Source organism: Hydra vulgaris, chromosome 07 (genome assembly GCF_038396675.1).
Source record: "Hydra vulgaris chromosome 07, alternate assembly HydraT2T_AEP".
Classification (NCBI taxonomy): domain Eukaryota; kingdom Metazoa; phylum Cnidaria; class Hydrozoa; order Anthoathecata; family Hydridae; genus Hydra; species Hydra vulgaris.
The window spans coordinates 40,190,677-40,197,500 of record NC_088926.1 but is presented as its reverse complement, the minus strand read 5'-3'; the positions used below and the strand labels follow the sequence as shown (position 1 = coordinate 40,197,500).

Here is a 6,824-nt window from a genome sequence, read left to right as displayed (position 1 = left end):
TCTGCTTGGGAATGGTAAGAAAGTTGCTTTACATATGGTTGAAAGGTCATTTGCATGTTAGATTAGGTGCAAGAGGTTCAACATGACTTTCTGTTCGATTGGTTGGTGCTTCTAAGTATATACCAAAAGAATTTGCTCGTAAGCCTAGGGCTGTGTCTGAATTTGAAAGGTGGAAAGCAACCGAACTCAGACAATTCTTGTTATATAGTGGTTTTGTATACTTAGCAGATATACTAAATGAAGCCATGTATAAAAACTTCTTGTTATTATCTGTTGCTATGAGAATTTTATTGTGTCCAAAATTATGTGTACATCATGCTGTCAGTGATAATACTTTACTTAATCTGTTCATTAAACATACCTCAGATATGTATGGTCCAGAGGTGATAACTTATAATATGCATGGGCTTTCACATTTGTGCCGAGCTGCAATCAAGTATGGACCATTCTGACAACATATCTGCGTTTCCATTTAAAAACTATCTTGGTCAGCTGAAAAAGTTAATACGAAAGCCAAATTTTTCATTACAACAGGTACAACGAAGATTGCATGAAAAAAATTTATTGGAACTAAAAGCAGTTGAATTGAAGTATCCTATATTAAAAAAGCAGCAGAATATTAGGCTTCAAAAATGATATTACAGATATTGAATCTCAGCATAAGCAAGTGATTTTAAGAGATTTTTGTATTAAGTGTACTGTGGGTGACAGTTGTTGTCAATTGAAAACTGTTGAAATTATTTTTGTGCAAAATATAGTTAAAAAATATGGAGATAATGATATTTTAGTTTTATACAACACATTTGAAAGCGTAGAAACACTTTTCACATATCCTTCGAACTCATCATCCGTTGGCGTATACTTAGTTTGTAATTTATCAGACAATACAAAGTCTTGCTCCATTGATAAGAAGTATCTACTTTTGTCTTACAACCAAAAATATGCTGCACTCCCACTTTTGCATTTATAAAAGCTTTTTTTGTCTATGTAATGGATTATTTATAAATTCAAAATATATTTAAAATTAATTTGTATTTTGTTTCAAATTGTATTTTTTTAATAATTTAAAAAACATTTAGTTTCACTAAATTATGCAATATATTATAAGTAAATTAAGTCTAATGTCAAGAAAAAAATAAGCAGGCACTAGAGTTATTGTATACAAGGTTTTATAAAAAAAACTGCTCATTGCTTGCTATTATAGAATGTATTTTTAAATATTAATTACTCTTTGATTTGTTTGTAGATTGTTTAGTTTTTTTTTACTAATAACATTTAAATCATAAATAAATATTTGTTTAGCAATATATTCATTCGACAGCTATGAATCTTTTTTAATATTTACTCATCAGGATTAGGGTTAGGGTTAGCCATAATACCTTAACCCTTAGCCCTAACCCAGTAGTGTTTTTGATTTTTAGAAAGAAAGAAAAATGAAATACCTTGTATCATTTCTCAACGAACAAGGTTCAATATATGTTATACCAGACAATTGGTTAGTGGATGATAGTTCATGCTATTGGCCACAATATGTTAGTAATGCAAGAATTAAAACATCAAGCAAAGCAGGGGAGATCCCAGATGACACCTGGTCAAAGCACACCATTTCCATCATGTATAGAACAGGTATAATCTATTATAACTTTTTTTTTCAGAAAGTAAGAGATTTGTATAATTAGTGGGCAAACCAAGTTAAACCATTTTCAGATAATATCAAATTCACCTCTTGAATATTTATGAAATTAAATAAAATTATTTATTATTTAGAAACATATGAAAAAGCTTGTAAAAAATGGTGGTTGTGCAAGATACTTCAGATTTACAAACAGAAGATGAAGAGCATAAGACACAAAGCCGCCAAAAAAGGTTTATGTTTTAACAGTTTTTTGAATTTTATGGAAATAGTTTTAATGATTTTTTTCTCTTATTATTGATTTTCTTACTTAAGAATTGTTTATTTTTATAATTTTTTACTTATTTTTTAAATACCTTTTTGTCTCGTTTTTTGTTTGTTTTATCTAACTTCAATAGAATTTCTGCACAGTTTATAAAACTAGAATTTAGTAGATAAGAATTTCTTGTATTTAATAAAAAACTCTCATTTCTAAAACATTAACTTATTTTCTGCATTAACTTACCTTTTTTTTCAGAAAGAACGATTACTGGTATTATGAGGACGAGAGTGATAATGACACAAATAAATTTAATAACAGCTATAAGCAAAGCAAAGCTAAGATGACAAAGTTATTGAAGAGACACATTCTACCTGAAGCTCCTAAGATATCATTGGCAATACCAAACCGACTGGTTCGAAATGATATGCTTACTAATAGAGTAACTTTTCCAGGTTTATTATCGTCTTCACCAAATAATAATACAGATTAATTGTCATCAGTAACAAATGGTCAATTCAATTTCGTGAAAACAACACAACCCATATTTAAAAAAAATACATTTAATGTTCCTGTCGTTCCTTCTGCATCTTTGAACATTTTACCAACTGATATAACTTCATTAGTAAATGTTGTTATGGAGATCAAAGTTTGCTTGAAAGATCTTCAACGTCAAACTAAAATTAATACAAAATTGCTGCAAAGTTTAACTGCGGGGGAAAATGATGAAGGAACTTTTGATAAGCTACACTTACCTCTTAACGACTTAAAAGAGGTGAATACACTTGAAGAGCTCATAAAGTACGATAAGAGAGTATTTTCAAACTAAGTAAGTAAATTGTTTTAAATATTAATAAACATAATAAAATATTTTGCTACAAAGTATTTCCAATCTTTATATATAGGTCATTGCTGTAGCTAGCAAAGGCGGATACAACCTGAAAGATGCTGTAAGAAGAATGTCTGCTTCTCTTTTTACAAATCAACTTTGTTGTCAGCTCAATTGGACCGGTGGTCAACGTAAAGGAAGTGAAGCTGACCTTAAATTGGATATAAAAAATAAATTTGGATTAAAAGAATTGCAGTGTAGGCGTGTACTTGAAAGTGAGTTGATTTTTGTTTATGTAGGTATATTAGCATGCATTTTTGAGAAAATGTCATTTGTTTTGTCGGAGGTAATTTTATAGGTTATAAAATAATGTAAACGTGCTATTTTTATTTTAAAATCTCTTACGCGTGTATTTATTTTAAGGAGCCATGCAAAGGAATCCGCCTACAAGTACAGTTAGTGAGTGTGATTTTCGAAAAGAAATTGTACGATTTTTACGATGAGCACCAGACCGAAATGGTGGGAGGCAAGCGCTAGCAATCGTAAGCGTTAAAAGAAGAACTTTTATCGAAAAGAGAAGAGCTAATATCGACAATGATGACGAACCGCAAGAATAAATTTTATATCTTAATAATAGCATTATTTTAATTTCATGACTAATTTTTTACTATTTTATTCGAATTCGCTCCCGCCAGGTGCAACAATGCTTTAAAATTAGTGCAACATACAATGTTGACCAACATACATTGTTGCACCGCGAGGTGCAACAATGCTTTAAAATTAGTGCAACATACAATGCTGCTTTGCCGCCGAAGAACCGCCATAGGAGCTATAAGAAAAGTAAGCAGTGGTACAGGCACGGCGCGTCAAAGCTGGGTCAGCTTATATAGCCGACGCCGGGAACGCGGTGGTCCAAGGAAGGTTTGTTTTCGGGGATTCTGCCGGTTCGATGATGGCCCATTAGTGGCTTGTGGATGGTGAGCCGCCATATAACCGATGAGCAAAATGCAGCGGCACCAGCACCGGACGCCAGCGTCGTGCCAGCATATAGTGCCGACGGGGGCAACACGGCGGTCCGATAAAGGCATGTTTGCTGAGATATATACTCAAAATTTATATTTCACGCATTATTTTTTATGACGGTATTCGGAGCCTTTGATGTTTTCAGACGTAGCACTTCCTTCAATAATACTTCCATGGTAACACATAACAAAACACTTGAAGTTATTTTAACTGATATGACTTTTATTCTTATAAATCGTTTTATTAAAAAATTTTGATAAAAAAAGTTCTATTCTAAAATTTTATATCAAATGTATGATGACAGTATTGGTCATATGTGATGCACTAAAAGATAATGGCCTTAAATAATTTTTTAACCATATAAATTTATATGGTTTATAGCGCTTTTGTATACAACTGTTTAATAGATACACACTTAGTTTTGTTAATTTTTTTAATCTAAAATACCTTAAGTCTCTAAAAATTTACTCTTAAGGAGTGACATAAAGTCATAATCTCTATTAATATGTTGCAAACACATTTATGTTTATTTTACATGTTAGGAAAAAAAAAAAAAGCCTTATCAAACTTTTAAAATACATTTCAAAGTTAAATGATTTGAATTCAAATACGAAATTAACTAATTGTTGGCTACACACTTAAATAGTAAGTACAATTTAAAGTACAAAGAGTGCCGCCACATCGACTTATGGTTTGGGTTGAAGCAGCAAGAATTTTTTTTTTTTTTTTTTTATTATGGAAAATTAAAGCGCACATTTTAAGACTTGAAGACACAAAATATGTTATGAATTTTGTCTTTAGATACAATTATCCCCGTAACGAAGGTTGTAAATTGTAGGATTGACTTAGGGAAAACAGCATATCAAATAACTCAAAATACTAAAGTTTTTTTAAACTCTATTATTAAAGTTAAATTTTCTTATTATTTTTATTTATATCTACTTCTAAAGTCCAATTTTATAATAATACTGTTTAAATTAAATAGAAACAAGTGACGACCACCTTACTTAACTTCTTGATGTTTTTCTTCAATAAAATCTTTGTTCCAAACATTTTTATTTAAGAGAGCTATACAAGTTTTAGAAAAGTTTATAAGTAATTTTTTAGCTTATATTATTTTATTATATTTTTTATTTGGTTATTAGAAAAATAATTTTAATTATTTTTTATAAAATTTATTATAAAAGGACGTTAAAATGACGGTTCAATTCTGCTACTTAAGAAGAGACAGAACAAAGGCATATTTTAAATGTAAAAGAAACCAGTGATTAAAGTAAGTAAACATTGTGTAAATTCTATTTGTTTGGGGTAAAAAAAAATGCTTAAATTATTTCAAAAGAAAACTTTTTACAAAAAAATTAAAAGCCATTTAAAAAATAATTTTAACTCTAAATAATTGTTTTACTATTTATTAACATTTTATATTTTATAGCATTTTGATCGATTAAGAAAAAATTGAAGCCGATTTAAAATTAAGCAAAAACGTTAGATAAAATGTAAAATTTCGAAATAAAAAGCTTCAAAGAAAAATTCTTCTGAACCAGCGGTTTAAACCAGCGACCCTTTTAATACAACTCCTATGATATAGCGACCCCAACTGTAAAATTATTTACGCTCATAGGCCTAAGTAACTGTATTTTTAAAACAATATGTAATTACATTTTGTTCAAAATAGATTTGTAATTATAATTAAATTACAGGTTAATGAATTTTATCTTTATGACTTGCATTTATATTTACTTTACTATATCACGTATTTACAATATTCATGTTACATACTTATGTGAAAATTTAAAAAGCGTTACGTAACTCATACTCGCGAGGGTGCCCACCAAGAAGTTGATATATATAGATGGTGAATTTCTAACACTTTTATTGAAACCTCTCTTGTAATTCTCCATCCCCTCAAGAATTCTGTCATATTTATATTTTGAATAATCGGGTCTAGTTATATATAGATCTCTTAACAATTTTCTTTCAAGTATGATTGCATTAATTAGCCTCCTCATGATTATATTATTCAGTATTAGCCTATTCAATCAGTCCAATTAAGTTTGTCGAAGGATTATTATCTACCACTGAAAAAAATTGGTACAATAACATCATGTTACATATTAAAATAGAGACAAAAATCCCCACATTTCGATAGTCTTAGGCAACCCCTGGCAAATCGCCATTCGACCCCTGGCGGGGTCGCGATCCACAGGTTGAGAACCACTGAGAATCTAAACCATCGATTTTTTTTATTTTGTTGACTACGAATATTTCTAAAGAAACAATGGCGAGAACCTTAAAAAACTATTTTTTATAAGCATTAATTTGTGTAAAAAGTGTTCAAAAAGTGCAAATCTAATATGAAAATAATTTTACTTTTTTTATTTAAAATTAAGTTTTTCCAAAACTCCATCAAATCAAACACTTGTGACTTTATCTTAAATATAGTACGATACTATTTGAAAAGAAATTGATAATAAAATAAAAAAATTAAATATTTAATTTGCATATTTAATGAAAGTTCTGAAACATTATAAAAAGTATACGTAAAGTATTTAACAAATATTTATTAAAAATATAATTAAAAAAGTTATATACTATTAACATAATTAATAAAAGCTGAAAATATAAAAAATATAAAAAAAAAACAATAATAAATTATGTACCGTAATTTATCATTACACAAGTATAAAATTATTAATATTATTACTAAAAAAAGTTATAAAATTTATATATCATAATAACAGTTATATTTAATAATTTATATTATAGTTTAAACTAATAATATATTTGAAAACGAATTATTTATATGATATTTTATTAATAAAAACTTAAACTTTTAAATAATAAATCTAATTAACAAGTAAAATTAATGTGTATATTTAAAAATGTATTTATTATAAACTAGCACAATAAGTATTTTATCAGCTATTTATGATTATTGGTTTTATCAAATATATTTAAGGTATTAAATATTTTATTGTAGATTATAAAAACTATTTTGACGGTACCTGATCTCAAACTTATTAATATTCAAACAACGAATCAATTCATAATTTTTTTAAATAAAATCAAGTCTTCGTTAA

At 28.2% G+C, this 6,824-nt stretch overlaps 1 long non-coding RNA gene across 2 annotated transcripts in view; it reads left to right on the top strand.

The window, feature by feature from the left end:
• The window catches only part of LOC136082481 (uncharacterized), a 7,497-nt gene extending 4,131 nt beyond the window's left edge, over nt 1–3,366 (top strand). The window contains exons 2-6 of one of the 2 annotated variants that reach the window (XR_010639719.1): nt 1–1,626; nt 1,768–1,866; nt 2,151–2,721; nt 2,798–2,996; nt 3,145–3,366. The exon at nt 1–1,626 is cut by the window's left edge and continues 1,046 nt beyond it. This is a non-coding gene — a long non-coding RNA (uncharacterized LOC136082481). Of the gene's footprint in view, nt 1,627–1,767; nt 1,867–2,150; nt 2,997–3,144 lie in introns of both variants that reach the window. The other variant, XR_010639720.1, reaches the window with a different exon arrangement.
• Nucleotides 3,367–6,824: the final 3,458 nt, after the last annotated feature.